This window comes from Pinus tabuliformis, chromosome X (assembly GCF_031772625.1).
Source record: "Pinus tabuliformis cultivar Carrire ecotype Pingquan chromosome X, CPIR1, whole genome shotgun sequence".
NCBI classification, from domain to species: Eukaryota; Viridiplantae; Streptophyta; class Pinopsida; order Pinales; family Pinaceae; genus Pinus; species Pinus tabuliformis.
Window position 1 is genome coordinate 461,562,967 of NC_142308.1, and position 23,769 is coordinate 461,586,735.

The 23,769-nt window shown below is 40.0% G+C and overlaps 1 pseudogene; it reads right to left on the bottom strand.

Annotated features, from left to right (window-relative positions):
- Positions 1–10,757: 10,757 nt before the first annotated feature.
- LOC149140618 (expansin-B16-like) lies at positions 10,758–18,163 on the bottom strand (annotated as a pseudogene).
- Positions 18,164–23,769: the final 5,606 nt, after the last annotated feature.

Consider the following 23,769-nt stretch of genomic DNA (forward strand, 5'->3'; position numbering starts at 1 on the left):
CTGAGTGATTTATGCTAAACGTTTTCTTAAAGAAAACATTTCATACTTTGATGGTGGTTTAATAATTTATGTCATCATGTAGAATATTTTTCTTAATTTTGTGATATTTATGATCAATGCTCATGACATTTTAATATTGAATTGTCATTAGGACATTCTATTCTGCATTTAAGCTATAGGGTTGTTCACCATGATCCCACATGTTATTTGATTTTTTTTGGTAGTGTTTGTAGTAGACATCTGAATGCATGCTTACTTGTAGTTGGTTTTGAGTTTTATTACTATTAACCAACATAGCTACATGCATATCTATTTTTCCCATTGGATGGTCCTTTTTTTTTTTGTAGGCTAAGGTGGTGCTCATTCTATTACTTCGAACAAAAAGATATTACAGTAGTTCAAGAAACAGTAAATGCCTGCCCTCAAGGGGAAACCAGGACATAATGCCATCTGTAATACTTAATGGCAGCCCAAAAAAAGTAAGTCCAAAGTCTAATGGAGTTTGCTAAATACACGATGCAATCCTGCATCTTGCCCCAACTATTACAAAAGTTACTGTCATAATGAATATACATTCTCCTATTTTTAACAGAAACAGAGCCAAAACTACAAAAATTGTAACTAGTTTTAAACATATCTTGCATTAGTCATGGTCCCTTGCAGGTTGCTGCAGCGCCTCCTCCGCTTGAACCGGCTGGTCCCTGTTTAGCATATTCTGGATGGTGTGCAGTTTCTCCTCCATCCTCATCATAGTTTCTTCTTGATGAAGCATAGCCACTCTCAGAAAACTTAGTTCCAGGCGGATGTCCGGGCTTCCTTTAGATAAGTTCACCATCTCCTTCGCCACTTGAAGCAGCGCTTTGGCCATGATTCCCTTCATCACCCAGTATAGATGAAGGGACTGTTTGTAGAGAGACATGCGGCCTCTGGTATGACCCGGGTCGTGCAACAGAAAAGTCCAGTCTTCAATTTCCTCATCCGACTGGTCTTGAGTGGCTTCATCCTCAAACTTCTGCATAACCTTACGAACCGCTTGGCTTGAGTAACGACGGAAGGCCTATTCGGCTTTGCGCACCCTGTCCGTCACCGTCTCTTTCATCTTTCTGCTTCTTTCCGAACCCTGCTTGGAGGTTTCCCCAGCTTCCTTTCCCTGACTCATACGGCCACGGGTTCTCTTGCTGGCTCTGTCCTCCTCTTTGCCGTCATCCTGACCGCGTTTCCTCAGCCCATACCGTCTAAACGTCATTTCCTCGGCGCCCGCAGGGGTTTCAATCTCCGGTTCCGTTTCTTCCTCAGCCAGGTTTTCATGCTGGCGACCATTTTCCATCATCCTATCCGGGATAAGGCCTTCATCCGAATCGTCCTGAACCTCCCCGACAGAGAAGGAAGGCTCTGCCGGCCTTAGACTCTTGCCCTTTCTGTCTTTGGTTTCCACCCCACTGCCCTGATTCCCCCTCGCCTGACGTTGTCTCTGCCTGGTCTCCATGATTCCCAGAAAATCGTCCCTCTTTCGTCTCAGATCTCCCTGACTGTTCTCAGCAGTCTGATGATTCTCAATGTATTCCGCCCCTCTTGCCAAAGTGGAGACCTCTCGTAATTCTTTCACCATCACCCCATTTTGATTATAAAGAGGTTCATTTGACGCGGGGACGCACAGGCTACCGGTTAACAAATACCGCCAGTCACTTCCCGGTAAGCCACTACTCCTTGCCGTCTCGTCATTATTTGTTTCACCTGGTGTGAAATCTGAACAACCGTTTCCACCTCCAGTCATCGAGCACGCTGTAATAACCTCGCGTTGGGTGAACTGATGCCCAACCGTTTCACCTGCCACCGTAGTCCTGTCACCTTGGGCTAGATCCGTCGTCCTGCTATCTGGCATGAGGATTTCGATGAAACCTGATTTTGTCATCATCACTCCTCTGACTCTCCACGAATCCTTATTAATCCGATCCGCTGTTCCGTGCATTATCCTCCGTGGCATGGTCATGATCCTTCTTGATGAGTTCGGCCAGCTCCTTCCACTCCTGATTATTTTCAATGGGCCTCCACTGACAATCAATTGAACTACCGCGACCATTGCAGCCTCGATTCGCCAACCAGTCTGCAGCCTGATTCCCTTTGCGCCTCACATGATTAATGATGCTGTAATCAATGCGTTTAATCAAGCTGGCTATTTCCTGGACGATGCCTGCGGTCCTCCAACTCTTGGTTACCTTCTCCCATCCCTGTCCGTCGTTGAGCCTCCTTATTATTTCCACTGCCAACTGTGAATCCCCTGTAATTTCAAGTTTGGAGTAGCCATTCCGAATGGCGATTTGCAGGCCTTGGTGCAGGGCCCAAAACTCAGCTTCATTATTAGTCATTTGTCCCCCCCATTCCGCGTAGATCCATCTAACTTGGTGGTTACTGTCTCTAAAGATCCCTCCAAATCCAGCATCTCCCGGGTTGCCCTTCGAGGCCCCGTCAAAATTAAGCTTCATAAATTGATCCCTCGGGTATGAGAATTTCTCTGGGCTCTGGATTCTCATATCATTGCTGACCGCGTCTTTGTAATGGACCATCTCCAGTTTTAAATTGAGTTTGTTCAGAATGTCTTGGTCTGCTGGAGTCGTCTTCCAGTCATCCGTTTCCCATTTTTCAACAAGGATGGTTTCTCTTGTATACTCCACCACCTGAGTCCAAACAACTTCTGGAGGTTTAGCCCCATTTTGGAATATCCTCCGGTTCCGTTCTTTCCACACCGTCCAGAGAATGAAAGTAGATATCAGGTTCCAGGCCCTCTGGACAACCCGGCACTGAAACGATTCCTTATTCCATTGAAGGATTGTGTCCTTAAATTCTCTTATGTTAAATCCAGGTTTGTTGAACAATTGTTTGGTCGATATCCATAGTCGTTCAGTATATGGACACCGGATCAGCAGATGATCTCTGTCCTCCTCGTCCTTGTTGCATAGATAGCATTGTGAAGGTCCAAAGAACCCCTTCTTGCGAATGCGATCCCATGTCAAGATTTTATTCTTTATGGCCAGCCAGACAAAAATAGACACCTTAGGCCACCATTTGGACTCCCATATGGTCTTCCAATCCATATTTTCGTCTTCTCTGTTCTGAGACCCTATTAGAAAATAGGCCTCCTTGGTAGAGAAGGTCCCCTTCATTGAGTTTCCCCACCGGAGAATATCTTGCCCCTGTCGAACTCTGAGTTTTCTTGAACCCATTTCTTTTCGGTAGGCATCTTGAGTATCAGGGGGCAAACCTTGATCCCATCTTGTCGGTTCCTCCCAGACTCTCCAGTCTTCCAGGGTATCATTCTCAATCCAGTAATCCTTAACTTTCTGTCTATTCCTTGCAGTTTTGTCCCGGATTTGTGTAAGGACTTGAATGTTGTTTAGCCTTTCTCGTTGTTGCCAGCTATCCTCCCAGAAGTTTGCCTCTGACCCTCCTCTGATTTCCCAGAAGGTGTGTTTGCTGATCAACTCCCTGTTTTGAGATGCAAGTTCCCATATATTAGAGCCACGGGGCATTTCTTGTAATTTTAAGATATCAGCCAGAGAGTTGGGCATCCTATATTTAGTCCTCCAAATAGTTTTCCAAAGATCACTTCCTCCGCTAAGCCATCTCCACCAGAGCTTGGCTCCCAGGACCTTGTTGAGAATTTCAGGGTCTCTTAATCCTAACCCTCCTTTTTCTTTTCTTTCGATGAGTTGACTCCATGAGACTAAAGCCCACTTTTTCTTCTTATCAGCTCCACTCCAAATGAACTTCCGGATAATTTCTCTGATTTTCGCACAGATCCCAGAAGGGGCAGCCATAATCGAGAGCGGGTAGATAGGGATAGCCTGAAGAACCGACTTAGCAAGGATGACTCTTCCTGCAATATTCAAAACTCTAAACGACCAATTGGCAATTTTGTTGTTAAGTTTGTCCAGCATTCCTTGCCAGTTTTTCAACTTTTTAGATGTGAGGTCTAGAATATTACCCAAGTACTTGGTGGGTAATTCCCCCCTCTTGAATCCCAGAATTCTAATAAGGTGAGATCTGACTTGGTCTACTATGTTAAAGAGGAAAACACAGGATTTCTCTTTATTGATTTCTAGACCCGAGGCAGCTGAAAACAAATCAAGGATCCGCTTAAGATTTTTAATTTCTCTAACTGTTGGTTCCCCGAAAAGCATAATGTCATCAACAAATTGTTGATGGGTAAGGGGCAGATTATTTCCCCAAATTTGCAGTCCTTTAATTCTATTAGCTGCTCTTTCATGATTAATGAATCTCCCTAGTCCTTCAGCAGCTAATATAAATAAAAAAGGAGACAACGGATCACCTTGCCGAATCCCTCTGGAGGCATTGAAGGTTTTGGAAGGGCTTCCATTAACCAGGATAGAGAAATTAGGAGTGGAGATCAGATTGCGAATCCATGCAATCCATCTTTGATGAAAGCCGAATCTTTCCAAGACAGTGTCAAGATAGTTCCAGTTCAGTCTGTCGTAGGCTTTAGATAAATCTAATTTTACCATCATACCCTTTTGCTTAGTGGTTTTCAAGGAATGAATCACCTCCTGGGTTACAACTAGACCATCCAGGATTTGTCTGCCCTCAACAAAGCCCGTTTGTTCAGGAGAGATTAGGTTGCCTAAGAGAGGTTTTAAACGTTTTGCAATCAGGGATGTGATTATTTTGTAAATGACATTGCACAGAGCTATAGGTCTATATCCACTAGCTTCCTCTAAGTTGTCTCCCTTAGGAATAAGAGCAAAAAAGGTAGAGTTAAGGGCTGGCCAAACCTTTTGATTTATTCTTGATTCTTCGACTATCTCCAGAATTTCCTGTCCCAAGAAGTGCCAGCCAGCCTGGTAAAAGTCCACCGTGAAGCCGTCCGGTCCAGGGGCAGTCCCTTTCTTCATTACCTTCACAACTTCGCTCAGCTCCTCTAGGGTCACAACCCTCATGAGCGCTTTGTTCTGATCCTCAGATACCAGTCTAGGAATCGTCGAGCAGATCTCTTGGATGGCTCTTGATCTATCATCAGGAGGCTCCGTTAAAATTTCCTTATGATGATCAGTTAGAACTTGTTCTATTTGATTCTGTTCAACCATTCTTTCTCCATTCCTGTCCTTGATTGAGAGAATTCTATTTCCCTGCCTGTGTTTAACCATGGCCTGATGGAAGAATTTTGTGTTTCTTTCTCCCTCCCGCAGCCATTTTATCCTAGATTTTTGGCGCCATAGTATCTCTTCTTGCTTCCTCCTCTCTTCTAATCTGCCAAGGATTACCCCTTCCTTGAGAACGCTTTCTTCTGTTCGTCCTTCTAGGATTATCTGTTGTTGTAGCTCAGTCATTTCCCCTTCTAGTTTCTGTTTATCCTCCAGAATGTTGCCAAATTCCTCTTTGTTCCATTTCTTAATTTTGCCTTTCAGCTCCCTCAATTTTATTTGGAACGTTTGCATTCTGCATCTGCCCTGACTGCTGCTTTGTTTCCACCAATTCTCAATTTTCTTGATAAACTCCGGGTCCCTTAGCCAGAAGGCTTCAAAACGAAAGGGCCTTTTTCCCTGAATCTTTTTAATGTCAATCTCTAGGCGGATTGGCCAATGGTCAGAACCCAGCGCTGGGATGATTTTGGTTTCCACAAAAATATCTTTATTCATAATGGATTCAGACACTAGGAATCTGTCTAATCTGGATGCAATCTGTTTGTTCCCCCCCCTTCTATTGTTCCAAGTGTATATCCCGTTTAAAGTTGGGATATCCACTAGCCGGAGGTCTTCTATCATCTCATTAAATCTGTCCATATATTGATCCCTTCTTCTGATCCCTCCTTTTTTCTCTTCCATGGATCTGATCAGATTGAAATCCCCACCAATAATCCAATCAACTTCAGGGTATAGATGACGGATTGTTTTAACGCCATTGATAAACTGCTCCTTATTTCCAGGGGTCGGGGGGCCGTAGACTCCAGAGATAACCACCTGATGTTTGGTTCCCACAACCCTTCCCAGCCCGGAAAGTATTCCTCTCATGCTTACCCAGTTGTTTATAGAAATCTCATTTGGGTTCCATAAGATAGCGAGTCCTCCAGCAAAACCTATTGCATCTTGTCCCATCACTTGATAAGGTAACCTACTTTGTTCTATGATTTTTTCCAGTTGGTGAATCAAAATCTTTGTTTCTTGTAAGATCATAATACTGGGTTTTTCTTTTTGCAACTTATCCTTCATGTACCTTTGTTTTCCTCTGCTATTCAAACCCCTAATGTTCCAACTGACAACTATCATTTAAAATTTTTTATAGGAAGGGAAGAATACCTCCGACAGAGGTATCACCTTACCTGAATTTATCAAGATCTCTCCCACTGCCCGGATTGTTTCGGTCATTGGTTTCCGGCCTCTCTTTCTGCTGTTTTTGCTCAAGATTCCTGTTCCTTTATCTTCAGTCCCTTGCTCACTCTCGACCCTTGCTAGAGCATCCGGGGGTTCTCCCTTTTTCTCTTTATATTTCTGGAATACTTCTTTGTATAGCTGCCTTTGATCTTCCGGTATGAATCTGCTGTCTAAGTGCTTCCACTCCTGAATCAACCTTTTCATGATTTTTTCTTCCTCGATTTCAGCTTCAGGCTGGTCTTCCACTTCCATCGGGGCCTCTGCATCTGCTTCTGTTACCACTTCCTCTGTTTTCTCTTTGTTATTTTTACTGATAGTTGTTCCTTTCCCCTTCTCTTCTCCCGAAATTTCCATTGGGCTATTTTCGGGATCCTCATCATCTTCTAGGTTTACTTCGTACTCTTCATCCTCGCTCTGCAATACTTGATATTTGTTCTGAGTTTTTGCTTGACTGGGTTGTTTTTGAGACTGGGTCTTTGGACCTTCTTGATTCGATCTTCTTTTCCTGACCACTTGTTGGAATCCTTTCTCTGAGTTCTCCACTTTCCCAGTGTTTCTTGCTGGATTTGCCTGACTTTTTCTACTTTCTTCCTCTTTATTAAGGGAACACTGCCGGTATAAATGACCATACTCGTGGCATATTCGGCATCGGAAAGGAATATGTTCGTAATCAATTGACTGCTTCCAGACTTCGTCATGGTATTCAACCTCAACATTTTCCGGGAGGGGGTTAGCCAAGTTTATGTAGACGCAGATTCTTGCATAGGCATTATACTTACCTCTTTTCGTGGCCTCTGCAATTTTGACGAAACTGCCGATCGTGTTGCCTATTCCTTCCAAGATCCCCGGCTCCCAGAATTCATCAGGAAGCCCGAATAATCTGACCCAGACTGGTGCATCAAGCATTTTCTCTTTTTCAGGATTGTATCTCTCCTCCCAAAACTTCATAAATAACCCCGCGTTGTTCAGGAAATAGGGGCCCTCTTCGAAAATTCTGTTCTTGTCTTCTAGATTCGAAAATATTGCTGTGAAGAAACCTTGGGCCCCGAGTTTGAGATCGATCTGCCCTTTGGGTCTCCATCGCTGAGCAATCCATCTATGTAGTTCTCGCTCAGACGGCCAATACCCCACAAAACGGCAGATTAGGGCATGATCCTTCATGTAGGCGTTATATTCCTCCAGCTTATTGTTGGGAACAACATACCTGGGCTGCTTTTGGGCCCTCGGTAGGCATTTTCCTCTCATTCGCTTCTGCCATAAGTTGCCCATAACTGGGATTTGGTTTTCCCGTTCCGTCTGTTGCTCTCCTTCCGTGCTTGTTTCTCCCATGACCACATTTCTGAAGGAGGGGGTCTCTCCCCCCCCCCCGTGACTCTCCCATTCCGTTCAGAGCTTTGTCACCAAGATTCCTTTTACTGTTGCTTTCCTGGAAACCTGACCGGACCCGTGCCAGCAACCTGAGACGCTTCCCTGGCAGGTCTGCGTCCTCAGCCGCCCGGCAAAACGCCCTCAGGAACCTCCTGTCAGTCTCGTCCGCTAGCGCAAACCCTAGCGCTCCTGTTCATCCCCTCCCACGCAAATGTGCACCAGCAAGCCTTTCTACGAGCTCTCTCGACGCATTGGATGGTCCTTTCAGTTTGTAAGGCTAACTTGTTTGTCTGGTTGACATATAATGAAAGGAAAACCATTCGATCATGCCAGATATGAAGACAAAAACAAAGTATATATGGTTTTTGTGTGTATGTATGGTTTCTGGTTTCTATTGTGATATACAGTGGATATATAATGCTCGTTCTCTAGTTGTCTGAGCACGGTATATGTTTCTTCTTTTCTGGACAACACTAACTGCTATCGACATGATCATTAATTGACTGTTGTGTATAAATGTATCTCATATAAATTAATATATATTGTTTCATCATTTTTGTTTTACGACACACGTTTAGTACGAGTGATATATAATGTTTGTGATCTTGAAATGATCGTATACAAAATAGATAAGACGTTGTCATAAAATCAATTTAGTGTTGTGTACCGTTTATCTCTTAGAACGTGGGTTAATGGTTTTCTCTTTTCCTTTTTTATTCCTTTTAAGGATTTAATCCATTCATGATAGTATATATTAATTTCTGCGTCATTGGTGGTTTTGGAAATGCCCCATTTCTTAAGAATCCATTTTTGCAAAGGGAAATATTTTCAGTCATTATAAGTATTTTTTTAAATGTGCTTTTAAGAAAACAACTTATGTTTAATTGTTATTATGGATCTTAAATATTGTTTTCCCACACTTTGCATAGTAATTTTCTTTTAAATTAATGTTCATGTGATATTATTTAGAGCTGCTTGTGATAAATTTAGGACATTTAGAGCCTCACGTAATAAATTCAAGATACTATATATTAACTATTGTGTGTATTGGTGGTTTTGGAAACGACCCATTTTGTTAAAAACATCTTTGCAAAGGCAAATATTTTAGCTAGTATATGTTTTTTTGATGTGTTTGAAGAAGCCGATATTATTTGCTTGTCTTTAAATACAACATCTAGATTGGGTTATGTCTGTGCTCAACCTTCTTTAACTTCTTACAATGCAAGTGTTTTAGGTGTGCAGGGACTTGGAGCCTCACAATCTCCTAGCGTAGATAAGCAAAGGGGGTTGTAAAAATAGCAGATCTTGGTCTAAGAATGGCATTTACATATTCTCTTTCTAGAAGTTTCCCTATAGGCTCTAGATTCCATTTCCATGCAGCATAATGCAGAGCTTTGAATTCCTCACCTTTTAATCCATATACTAGGGTGGAATCCAACATAACTCTCTAAAAAATCTTCTTTTTCCATTGGCTTGAGCTAAACGAACTGTTGTTTCACCCTTATTTGTTTTTCCTGTGAGATGGTCACTCAAAGAATTTAGTTTGTGCTACTTTTATTGGGAAAATTAGCTCCAACATCTACCCATAAAAAATGTTTCTCTAACCATACAAAAAGTGCAAGTGCATAGGATCCAGGTCCTACACCAATCTTGATCTACTTGCCCCTAATCTAGATAATTTTTTTAAGGTCTTTAGTGTTCATTTCAGAATTCGAACAACTTTCTTCTCTATAACTTGAGAAAGGGATTTGTTTTGTGAAATCCTTTCCTTATAGTAAAAAGTGATATTATCCCCCATTGAGGCTTTGATTCAATACTAAAGTAAGGGTGTTTCATATGTCTTTCGAGGTTCAAATCCCCAAAAACATGTTTTTCCAAACAAGCTTATGTTTTTGAACTAATACTCAAAAACAAAGCCGTTATCTCGATACCAATGATTAAAATTTATACATCACTAAAATGTATCATGCTTGTACAAACACAAAAACATATTAGCTATACAATAATATTAGTTATTATATTGTTGTATATTTTAAATAAGTATACTTATGCAATGATCAATTGGTATGGCACTATCACCATCACTTGGGCTTTTGGCATTACCTAAATCTCCAGAGTCACTTAGATGGGTTTTCATTGCAAGATTTTTGCTTTTAGGTTTACTATTTTTATTCATTATGGTGATTGGCAATTATTTCTCTAAAATATATGTGAATTTCAAATCATCATTTTTGTGCACATAGTTGAGAGAGGCATTGGAGAAGTTTTGTATAATAATTATTAGCGTAAACTACTAAACCATTGTGTAAATCTTCATATGTTACTTATTTACTCAATTTCCTATTTAATGAGTTTCCTTTGCAACATGTAAGGTAAATACTAGTTAAATTTATTTGAAATTTGAAAAAAATTGCTTCAAATTTCAAATAGAATTGTTGCAACTTAATTGTTTTATATTTTAAAAATATTTTTTATTATATTTTTTAATTTAATTGAAATTTTTAAAAATAGTTGAAATCACAAATTTTCGATAATCAAAATATGTGAAGTTTAAAAATACTAAATTTTCTTATACATTCAAAAAAAAATATTCGGTAAAAATACACAATCAAATTAATGCGACGATGACTCACCCAATTCCATTTTAAAAAACTCCAAAAGCCAACTCCGAAATATAGAAGACTTGGAAAACTGCGACTTCTTCGTTACATCAATGCTGAGAAAAATCTGAATTTCATGTTAACATTAGAAATACGATCTCAGCTATTATGTCATGGTTACAACATCTCATGGCTACTGTTAATTCCCCACAAGTCTTCTCGTCCATTTTCGAGAATCCTATGTATACCTGTGAGACTTCTCCAGCTGCAATTTCTGATCCCCCGGCCTTCCGGCTCTGAAGAAAAGAGAACCCTGAATATCCTACGACACTTATTTTTATTAGCATGAAAACACTTGTACAAATGCAACGGACGATATGGCGCATCACAGGAGCTCGGACGGTGATTAGTGATAATTGACAAGTGATCTGTAAGTAGCTCCGGGTTGCCAATTCTGAGGAATAACATTGTTTGCAGTGAGTGTTCTTTCAGTTGAAAGAGACTGCAAGCGAATAGAGAATGAATAGAGAATGGAACTTGTAAAGGGCCGCTATTCAAACACCAATTTACCCCAAGTCTCTTCCATTCCTTGCCATGTATTAGAGTTTGCCTGCATACATGAAAATGTAAACACGAATCCTTTTCTTGTAATCATGAATTGATATATAGATTTGCATGAATGGGGTATTTTTATGTTTATTTCGGATTCTGGAAATATATTAGAATTTTTTATTTATGTGTCAATCCCAAACTTTGGGAATATATAGAAATCTCATTATCACCAGAAAAATCAAACAATCAATATACATTCAACCACATAATCTCTATGAAGTGTGAAGCCAAATTCATGAATCACATGCAGGATTCTAGATTCTTTTACACCGCAAGTGGTTTCTAGAATCACATGCAAGATTCTAGATTCTTCAACACCGCTATTAGTTTCTAGATCATTCCAGATCTCCATCTGAATCACATACAAGATTCTAGATCCTTCTTCTGCTTTATAAATTTGTAATTTCTCTGGCCAAGGAAAGTAAGCCAAGGCCCAAACCTGTTACGTAATGCAAAATGATTTCTGTTCTCTAGTGATTGTTTTATTTATTCTGCTGTTTCTGATTGAGTAATCATGTTGTTTCTCCATTTGTCTGTCTCTGTGAATTATTCTCTGCTATTGCCGTCTAAGTCTTTGAGCATAAATTCGTTGTGTGTTATGTATGCTCTGAATTAACAATTGGTATCAGAGCTAAGGTCGAATATCCACTGTGTAAGCCGCTTAGTGCCATCGCCTTACTCTGGCAGTGTTCGTTGGTTGTTACCCCTAGAGCTGTTGAAGGATCTATCCAGGAAATAGCTGAGGAACGCTGGAACTAAAAGATAGTTGCTGCAAGAAAAACAAGGTCGTGGACCTATGTTGAAACGTGTTGCTGGAGTTTGAAACATGGAGATCCGTACGTGTTGTTGGAGTTTGAAAAGTGGAGATCTGTGGAGATTGGAGTTGAAACGTGGTGTTCGTAAGTTTTTTTTACATCAAGCTTCTTTCTCAAACCAACATATGTATGTGTGAAATGTGAAAAGGTTAAAACATTATATATGTTTTTTATATTTATTATGAAAATATATAATTATATGTTGGAATTTTGAAAAGTATATTTTAAAAAGGAGCAGGAATTTTGAAAAGGGTATTTTAAAAAGAGGAAGGTCATTATTACTAAATTTTAAAGAGTAATAATTAAAGTTGTATTTTTAAATGGAGTGTTTGTGTTTTGGGGCGTGAATTTCATTGAAAATAGAGACAACAGTTACATATATGGAGAAGTTGAGTGAGGCTAATTTTGCCCTATGGAAATCACAGATGGAGGATATACTGATTTTAAAGGATCAGTATTTGCCGATTGAGGGCACAACAAAAAAACCCTCATCGATGGCAAATGAAGAGTGGAATAAGCTAGATAGAAAGGCGATTGCAACAATCCGCCAATATTTAACAAAGAATGTTTATTTCAATGTGTCTAGAGAAAAGACGACAAAAGGATTATGGAAGAAGCTCCATGATCTATATGAGAAGAACACGACATCAAACAAAGTGTTCTTGATGAAGAACCTTTATAATCTCAAAATGAAGGAGGGTGCTTCAGCTGCTGAGCACTTGAATGCATTTAATATTATTACTAATCAACTTGTCTCTGTTAAAATCATTTTAGATGATGAAATTAGAGCCATATTGCTGATGTGTTCTATGCCAAACAGTTGGGAAAATTTAATTGTAGCTATGAGCACTTTAGCAACTACAGGGACCCTAAAGTTTGATGATGTCAGTAGTAGTTTAATGAATGGGGAACTGCGACACAAGTCAATTGCGGAAAACCAGGGAGGAGAGACTCTAGTTCTAGCTGATCGTGGTAAGAGAATGGATCGAGGATGGCAAGGGCGATCAAGATCGAGAGGCCGATCAAAATCAAGGAGAGGCAGGATCATCTGCTTTCATTGTGGCAGACCCAGGCACATGAAGAAAGAATGTTGATTCTGGAAGAAAGGACAAAAGGATCAGAGACCGTCCAGTACAAATCACAAGTCATCCAACAGAAATGAAGGTGAGGCTATTGTTGTAGCCACAGATGGTGATGTGTTGTTTACTATTTCAGTAGAGGATGCATGTGTATATACATCTAGCAGTAGTTTTGATTGGATCCTTGACTCTGGGGCATCTCACCATGTAACCCCATATAAATATAGTTTTGTTTCATATAATCTTGGTGATTATGGTAAAGTGCATTTGGGGAATAATCATTTTTGCAGTATTGTTGGAGTGGGAGATGTCCAGATCAAGATGAAAGATGGACAAGATATATTGTTGAAACAGGGCAGGCATGTACCAGAAATGCGCATGAGTTTAATCTCTATGGAACGACTGGATGATAAAGGCTATTCGACAAGCTTTGGAAAAGAAGGCTGGAAAATTAGCAAAGGTGCATTGGTCGTGGCCAAAGGACCCAAGACAAGAACATTATACACATTGAAGACACTGATAAGAAAATCAGATTTGGCTGCTGTCACAAAAGAAGGAAATTCAGCAGATCTGTGGCATAAGCGTTTGGGTCACATGAGCAAGAAGGGCTTAAAAATCCTTGTTGGTAAAAATTTATTGCTAGGTTTGAAATCCTACAATCTTGATCTTTGTGAGCATTGTATATATGGTAGACAAAGAAGGGTTTCATTCCTTAGAGGTGGCCATGACAGAGAGAAAAATGTGTTAGAATTGGTACACTCAGATGTGTTTGGCCATGTTAACATCAAATCATTAGGAGGAGCATCATATTTTGTAACATTTATAGATGATGCATCCAAGAAGGTTTGGGCATATCCCATGAAAAGTAAAAGTGAAGTGTTTGGAATATTTCAAAAATTCCATGTTGCTGTTGAAAGAGAGACTAACAAATTGCTGAAGTGTTTAAGAACAGATAATGGTGGAGAATATTTCTCAAATGAATTTGAGAAATATTGTAATAGGTTTGGCATAAAGCATGAGAAGACTGTGCCTGGTACTCCTCAACAAAATGGTGTCGCAGAAAGGATGAATTGCACCATTATGGAAAAGGTGCAAAGTATGTTGTCTAATTCCGGTTTGGAGAAGAATTTTTGGGCTGAAGCAGTCAGGACCGCTTGCTACCTCATAAATAGATCTCCAACTACAGCCTTGGATGGCGGTATCCTTGAAGAAGTTTGGACTGATAAGAATTTGAATTATTCTCATTTGAAAATCTTTGGCTGTTAAGCATTTGTACATATTCCCAAAGAAAATAGAACTAAGCTAGATGATAAATCTATGAAATGCATTTTTTTGGGATATGCGGATGAAGATTTTGGTTATCGTCTATGGGATCCAGTCAAACATAAAATTATTATAAGCAGGGATGTTATATTTAACGAGTCAGAAATGTTCAAGAGGGCTGTAGGTGAGTTGGAGGTCACGAAGGTTATTGACAGGTTTGAAGAGCAACAGGAAAACATACCACCAATACAAGAAAATGAACAACAAATTCAGGAGCATGAAGAACAACAAGTGGAAAATGATGAACAACGAGAAGAAGGAATCTTGCAGGAACCTTTACAAGAGATTCAACCTGATAATGCACCACCACAGTTGGTTCGCAAATCTTCTAGGCCTCATAAGCCTTCACAAAGGTATCCTCCTTCAAACTATATTTTTTTGACTGATGAAGGTGAACCTAATTGTTTTCAAGAAGCTTGTAAAGTTGAGCACAGTGAAGAATGGAAGAAAGCAATGGAAGAAGAAATGAACTCCTTGCCGGAAAATAAAACATGGGAGTTGGTAAACCTTCCAAAAGGTAGAAAGGCTCTACAAAACAAATGGTTTTACAGGATTAAGCATGAAGGTGACGAAAAGAAGGATAGGTATAAAGCAAGGCTGGTGGTGAAAGGTTTTGCCCAAAAATAAGGTATTGACTTCACTGAAATTTTCTCACCTATTGTTAAAATGTCATCCATTAGAGTCATTCTTGGTTTAATTGTGCTTTAGATCTAGAATGTGAACAGTTAGATGTAAAAACTGCATTTCTTCATGGTGAATTGGAGGAAGAAATTTATATGGAGTAGCCAGAAGGCTTCATAGAAAAAGGCAAAGAAGGCCTTGTTTGTAGGTTGAAGAAGAGTCTCTATGGGTTGAAACATGCACCTTGACAATGGTACAAGAGATTTGATTCATTCATGTTGGAACATGGTTTTCAGAGGTTAGAAGCTAGCCATTGTGTCTATATCAAGAGGTATGATCAAGGAAAGTATATCATATTATTGTTATATGTGGATGACATGTTGATTGTTGGGCATGATAAAAATAAGATCAATAGATTGAAGAAAGATTTGGGTAGCAAATTTGAAATGAAGGATTTGGGACCAGCACAACAGATATTGGGCATGCGGATTATGTGTGACAGGAAAAGCAAAAGGTTGTGGCTGTCACAAGAAAAATATATCAAGAAGGTGCTTAACAAGTTTAATATGAAGGATGCCAAGCCAGTTGGTACACCCCCTGCAGCCCACTTCAAGCTGAGTATTGAATTATGTCCTAGTGATGACAATGAGAAAGAAGAGATGGGCAAGATTCCTTATGCTTCAGCAGTTGGCAGTTTGATTATGCCATGGTATGCACACGACCAGACATTGCATATTCAGTGGGAGTAGTGAGTAGATTCCTTGCCAATCTAGGCAAACAACATTGGCAAGCAGTAAAATGGATTTTGAGGCATCTCAAGGGTACCAGTCATTATTGTTTATGTTTTGGTCATGATGAGACTATGCTTGAAGGATTTGCAGATGCAGATATGGCTGGAGATATGGATACCAGAAAGTCCACTACAGGTTATTTTTATACATTTACAGGTGCAGCAGTATCTTGGGTGTCAAGGCTACAAAGAATAGTAGCCCTCTCTACAACAGAAGCAGAGTACATAGCTGCAACAGAAGCTTGTAAAGAGATGTTGTGGATGCAACGATTCCTAGGAGAGATAGGAATAAAGCAGGACAAGTATGTGTTATATTGTGATAGTCAGAGTGCCATTCACTTAGCGAAAAACCCAGCATTTCATTAAAAAACCAAGCACATTGACTTAAGGTACCATTGGATCCAGCATGTGTTGGAGGAAGAACAGTTATCCTTGGAAAAGATCCATACAGATAGGAACCCTGCTGATATGCTCACTAAGATTCTACCACGAAATAAACATGAGTTATGTAGAGGCATGGTAGGACTCGGTGTGACTTGATGACTCTTATTTGGCTTCAAGTGGGAGAATGTTAAGTGTGAAGCCAAATTCATTAATCACATGCAAGATTCTAGATTCTTCTACACCGCCAGTAGTTTCTAAAATCACATGCAGGATTCTAGATTCTTCAACAGTGCCATTAGTTTCTAAATCATTCAAGATCTCCATCTGAATCACATACAGGATTCTAGATCCTTCTTCTGCCTCTATAAATTTGTAATTTCTCTGGCCAAGGAAAGTAAGCCAAGGCCCAAGCCTGTTATGTAGTACAAAGTGATTTTTGTTCTCCAGTGATTGCTTTATCTATTTCGCTGTTTCTGACTGAGTAATCTTGTTGTTTCTCCATTTGTCTGTCTCTATGAATTATTCTCTGCTATTGACGTCTAAGTCTCTGAGTATAAATCTGTTGTGTGTTAGTAAACAGACACATCGCTAGATTTAAGCACATGCCACGAAACACACGGGGAGCAATGGATTATCCTTCTACACCGCCATTAACGGGAGCCAACAATCTCCATATCTGAAATTTAACTCATTATCTGTATAGTAACACACCTGCTTTATATACACTGCTTGAAGATCGCCATCTCCGTCTTCGTATTCGATAAGGATAGCAAACCAGTAGTCACTGGCACCTTCGTTAACGTTGAATGCAATATTCTTGCCCGGATATTCGCATGGCATGCTATAATATAACATCAAATAAGAAGACACGTTCAATAAAATGAAAAGAAAAAACCACATCATAAAGGCATCAACTCTGCAAAAATCCTCTGATTTACTTGATTGAGGTGTAGGAATAGATAATTACCGCCGAAACAAAACAGAGACAACTCCAGTGTTAAGTAGATTCGAAGATGCACTAGGAGAAGCCATCTCAGTGAAGGCAGTACCACTGAGATCGAAATGCTTTTTGCCATAACCTGAGCAGATTCCACCAGGACATTCGTCCGTAATTACCACAGTCACCGCCTTTTGGGAACACAGGCCATTCTCTGTGCACTTCACCTGTTTAGACATAACATATGATCAGCTCTGTCTATAATTTGTTAATTTATTTGGTTATTTGGTTAATTTATTTTGATTGAAGATTTTGAGAATATTTTAGAATGTGAATTTAAGTAAATTACTGACTTTGAGAATATTTAATAATTTGGAGTACTTCGTTGAAATAAATAGCTCTTATTTGTGTGATTTCACTATAACTCTTATTTGTTTGATTTCACTATTTCTTAAATCCACAAACTAAATAAGAATGTTCTTCCACAACATGTTTGTATGATTTCAAAATATTCTTAAAATTCACCATCTAAACGACATTCTTATGTGATTGCATATTATGAGTATCTCAAAATAAATCCACAATCTAAATGACATTTTTATATAGATTGCGGATTTTGAAAATATCCCAGAATATAAAAGTGAGAAAAAAGATCACTGTCAAATTCTGAAATATTCCCAAAATCTACAATCAAACAATCCAAATAAAAATACTGATGATTTCAAAATATTCCTAACCTATCCAATTCTAAACGAGAATGCCCTTCCGCAACAAGAAGGCACCAAATTACTTTATTACATAATGGAATCAAGATGTAACTAGACCTGATAGCATGCACCACATCCTGTCCCTCCTTTGAATAGGGTTGGACTTCCTGCAGCTATTTTCGATTGGAAAGGTAACTGTTTCACTAGGCTGCCATATCCGCATGCACCGCCTGTTACAAAGCAATTGTAGAACTGTAATTTTTTGACCATCGTGTTCATATTTTTATAACTATTCCCCAGAATAAACGACATAATATTGCCCTTACCGTCGCTTCCATATCCATCTGGACTGCCATACCATGTAGCAGTGGCTGGCTGCCAGTCATTCCCTTGTGTTGCCAAGTTATGTTTTTCGAAATGGACACCATAAGCGATTGCAGAGCATAGAAGCATTATATTGCAAGATTCAAGAGTAACGGCACAAGCCATATTAAGTGCCGAGATCCTCATTTTCTAAAGCAAAGCTTAAAGGCACAGAATTGGATTATGCTGAGCTCAAAGCGAATACACCTAGGAATTTGGCCCAATAACACAGTTTTATAATGGCTTTGGAACTGTAACGAATTGTCTGGTTTTTCAATCTGAGTCAATTGTCAACCTTTTTTTCTTTGCTGCGTCTTTAAATTCTTTTACTGAAATCATTTCTATGTAGAATTCAGAGGGTCCACTTATCTGCTTCTGTGAGATTTCAAAAGTAAACGATGAAGTTAAAGCGTGAGACGAGGCGATAATGGGGAAGGCTATTGTTGAATTCCAGGTCAGGAGAAAGGGATTGAGAAGGAAAAACCCAAAAAAGTAAGTGGCAGCACACATGGCTATGTTCGTTTTGAGTTGCCCAATTTTTGGAAGTCAAATTATACGCAAAAAAATAATGGAGATTTCAAGCATAAGCGAGGAAGTTAAAGCATGAGACGAGGCGATAATAAAGAAGGTTATCGTTGAATTACAGGCCTAGAGAAAGCGATCGAGAGGGTAAAAACCCACAAATGTAAGTGGCAGAAGATGTGGCTATATATTGTTCCCCTGTTCAGATGCTAGGGCCGGCGTGTGTATCTTTATCAGATTAAAAAACTACAGCGGAGTGAGTATCTTTATGGGATAAAAACTATGGCAACAAGTTAGTCTCCAATGGAAGGAATAGCAAAGAGGGATTTTCCATGTATCACGACATTTACATAAAAAAAACATGACTGTCACATTTAGAAATCCAATCGCAGGGATTTAATAAACATTAGGGTCAAATGTCGACAACATCACACCCGTGTCAATCGAATCGGTTTCAGACGACTCCATATGTTGAGGTTTAAGTTCGAGTACAGGAATCTTTATTAGTTGTAAGTATATTAAATGATGTTTGAAACTTTCTACGTTCGAAAAATAAGTAATGTAATAAATCTTAATTATTTAAAATTATGAAAAACTATTTAGTTGTGATTAATATTTATGAATATGGATTATAAATTAATTATTAGGTTGTGTTTTGAGCACACATGGTTAGGGTTTTCACAAGCTCGGTGGTTTAAGGTTTTATATCTTAGGTGGATGTGAGGTAGGTTTGTTTTTTTTTTAAACAATCAGTGCCATAATTGTGGATTTAGCACCCTAGCACCAAGCTATGGGAAATTATTAGGTTGATTATTATGAAGACCCACTCATAGGTATTTGGAGCGTGATGCAATAAAAGCCTCAGCAGGGTCTACTCCTTGGGATGGAAACATCGTGATTCGGTGGATCATCATCTCTGTGATTGGGATGGGTTCTCCCAGCTAGAGACACTCATCGTGCACTAGTGTCAGCAATTAGTGCACACAAATGGTGTTAATATTGGTGCGACTGAAGAGCGAGTTTAGGAGCCCCGCGCCCCCAACTCCATTCGCCTAGTTCATTTGTTCAAGGCGCGTAACACCTGACTCCTCATAATAGACCTTCTTGAGGTACTTACTTGGTGCCAATTGAGGGAATTTTTCATGGTCCCTAAGGTCCCAATCCTCCATTTTTAGATTTGGTATCCAACCCAACAACGAACCCTCAAAAAACACATTCTCTGGTAGTAAAGGCATAGAGACCATGAACTTCGCAGCATCCGGATCTTTTCGCACCTTCGCCATGGGTTTTATAGGTGGTATGTACTTCAACAGCTGAGTTATTGGTTCAACCTCTTCTGCATCAAGCTCCTCTATTATGCCGTGTAGTTCTTCCTCATCCAGATCCAATGGCTCCGTCGGTTGCTTGGACTTATCCATTTTTCCCTTCTAGCGGATTTCTATCGGGTTTTTCCTCGATGATTCTCACATCGGCACTTGCTAAGGCTTCTTCTACTTCGTAGAAGTAGATGACTTAGGCCTTGGAGACCAAGGCACGGAAGTAGGAAATCCTGTAGATATAGGTTTGGCTGGTGCTGCCTCAGATAGGGTTGGATTTGTGTCTGGGTGAGTTGCAATCATTCTCTCAATGAAGCTCTTATGGAAGTACTAAGGCAATTTTGCTAACTCCGGTCATGAAAGCAGTTCCTCCCAATCTCGCTCAAACATATAACACAGTTCTTGGCGCATATCAAAGCGAAAAATCTTAAGGCAAACTCTCAGGAAGAAAAGTGTTCGAATGCGAAGCAGTATGTCGTATTTATAAACCAATTTGAATTCAAACCCAAACGTTCCCTCTAATTCCTGGTCATAATGCACATTTGGCGGAAAAATTCCAAAGATATGCTCCATAAATGCTTCCCCCCTACTCCTTTCAACGGAAAATTCTCCATCCAATAAGCTACAATGCTTCCAACGGTCACTTTTGGCTAGGCTGCGTGAGGCCCACCCACCTAGCACAACTCCCCTCGACGCAATTCCCCTCGATACCATCCTTCGATTTGTCGCGAAGTCCCTTTACTTTGCCTTTCTAACTTTCGGGCAGTGTAGTTTAAAGTCTTGTACTTCCTTGCAGTTGTGAGGAGTACTAAAACTATCCCACAATCATATAGTCATTACGTAGGGATGAGATCACCCCTGTACAACTTCAATCGACTTCCATTAACTTTTCCTGAAAATATTTCCCCATTCAGCTCCACGAGCTGAACTACTCCTCCATCTGTAATTTCCTTCACAACATATGGCCCCAATTAATGCATCTGAAATTTTCCCAGGAACTTTGTGAACTTCCTATCATATAGAAACACTAAATAATCTACCTGTAAGGTGCGTTGTTTGATATGTCGATCATTCCATGCCTTTTCATGGTCTTTTTTCACCTGCTAATGAAATCCAGTCAAGAAGCGATCCTCCTCCAATTCAACGACTTGCACGAACCGTTCTTCCATGGTATCACGATCAGCCATGTCCATAACTACTACAATCCGTAAGCTTGGAACTATGTACTCCATGGGAATTATAGCCTCTTTACCATATACTAGTTGGAACGATGTTTGTCCTATCACTTTCTTGTAGGTAGTCCTATATGCCCAGAGAATCGTTGTTATGCGTACATCCCAGTCATTTCACTTCGCGTTGCAAATCTTTGTCAAAGCGCTTTCCAAAATTTTGTTGAAGGATTCTACTGTGCCATTTGCTTGAGGGTGATAAGGTGTACTCTTCTCATGATATACCTAGAATTCCTCAAAATGCAGCAATTGTTTCATTCAAAAAGTGCATGCCCCTATCACTCATCAAAATCTTAGGGTAGCTGAACCGAGACAAGATATATTAAAAAATAAACTTCGCGGCGGTAGTGGCGCTACAATATTTCACAAGTTGTGCCTCCACCCATTTGGTTAATATTCAGTCGTGGTAATGATATATCTGGCCCCTATCTTCTTCCCCAGTGGTTGTATTAGTCCCACGAAATCTATTGCCCACTTATAAAACGCCTGCAATGTCACCTGCAGTTTAGTGGAAATTCATCTCATCGCGACGGTCTCCCCATCCTTTGACAGACATCGCATGCCCTGCAATATATTTTGGAGTCATTATGCACTATCGACCATCAAAGTCCTATGCGTAGGATCTTCCGCGCAGTTTCTCTTCTTGAATAATGTCCTCTTGGTACTCCTCCATGTGCTTCTGCAAGGATACTTTGTCTCTCATACTCCAGAACATACCTATGCAATATTTCATTAGATCCCATTTTATATAAGTGTCTAGCGATCACAGAGAAATCTCCTGCCCGAACCACCAATTCTTTCTTCTGTTGCGTCGAATACCCTTCAGGAGCGGTGCCTGTAGACAAAAATTGAATTATGTCTGCGAAGTGATCATTTGCGATGTGAACCACGAAGAGATGCACATCAGGTAACCCTTCCTCTAGAATTGTAGGCTCATCCCCATTCTCAATGTGCGATAGGTGATCTTGACCAGCATTTAGGCGCCCTGGCTTCACAATTACTTCGAAATCATATTCCTGGAACAACAACAAACATCTGCAAATCTCCCCCCTCCCACCCCCCAACATAGGCTTGTTGACCAAGTATTTCAGAGAAGAAGGATTGGTATACATCTTGAAGTGCACACCCAACAAATAGTGCCTGAATTTCCATAGCGCATACACCATTGCCAAACCTTCGCGCTTTTTGGTTGAATAGTTCTTTTCTGCATTTGACAACTTTCTACTTGCAAATTCTATGGGATGGTCAATATCTCCTTCGCCTGGTTGGGTTAGCACAACTCTTAGCACGATACATGAAGCATCTACATGAACGTGGAACTCCTTCTTCCAATCAAGGAACACTAAAATGGGTGCGATGACCATTTTCTCCTTCAAAATGTCCAAAATTTTCTAACAATCCTCGTCCCATCAAAATGTCACATCCTTTTTTAGCAATTTCTCCATGGGGGTAGTGATTTGTGCATACACTTTGATGAACTTCCTATAATATCTCGTATGGCCCAACATTGTGTGTAGTTGTTTGAGGTTCTTTAGGGCTTCCAAATTGATGATTACTACAATTTTGGCAGGGTCTACCATCAATCCCTGCTTGCAATAAACATGGCCTAAGAGTATCCCGTAGGGTACGCAGAATATGCATTTATTCAAATTAAGGGCTATTTGATGCTTCCGACAAGTATCCAGCATGAGGCGCAGACTAGCAACATGTCGCTTTACTAACCAAACACTGTCTATTAATCAAAGTATACCTCCAAACATTTATGGATAAATTCTTTGAAAGTCGCAATTACCACCCTAAAGAAAATTGCAGGGGAATTATTAAGCCTGAAAGGCATCACTGTATACTGAAAAAAAAACCCATTTAGTCGTGAAAGTGGTCTTACTCAGGTCCTCCGACGTGATCTTGATATGATGGTACCCTGAGAATCCATCCATGAATGAATAAGCTTCCTGTCCTCCAACATTCTCCAAGACCTCATCCATGAATGGCATAGGGAATGGATCATGGACACATGCATCATTCAACTTCCTTAAGTCTACACATATCCAAATTTTACCCTCTGTCTTCTTTTCTTGAACAACCATGGGACTAACCCAGTCTGATTCTTCTACAGGTTCAATGATCTTAGCTTCAAGCATTTTATTGAACTCCTTGCGCACTTTTTCTTTATACTTGGGATTTAATCGGTAGGGGCGTTGTTTCATTGGCTTTGCATTTGGCTTCAATGTGATCTTCATGACTCTGAGATCCTGTACTATCCCTTTTAGCTCAGAGAATTTGGTGGGAAACAAGTCCTAATACTCTCGCAATAGCTCTGCGGCCTTATCTACTGTATCTTCGTCCCAATAGTCTCATATGTTCACAAATTTCGGCTGTGCTTCCGATCCAATATTAATGAACTTGTTCTTTAAGGGCTCTGATATATTAGGGATTTTTGCCTTAGCTCCCTCAACTTCGCATTTCACTTCAGACTCAATAATGCAGATGTTCCTAGGATCTTCCTCGCCATCTTCCACGTTCACATTGTAGCATTCGAGCACATGGCACAGATGTGTACCCCAATCTGGATGTACCCATTCAACTAGCTCTTCAGGCATTCTGAATATAGCAGCCTTAATCTCCTGCAGTGCTTCATCTATACAGTCAAACCCATCTTCAAATCTAAAAGTTAGCAAAAAACTTTCTTTCAAAACATCCCATTCTGCAGTTCCATGTCG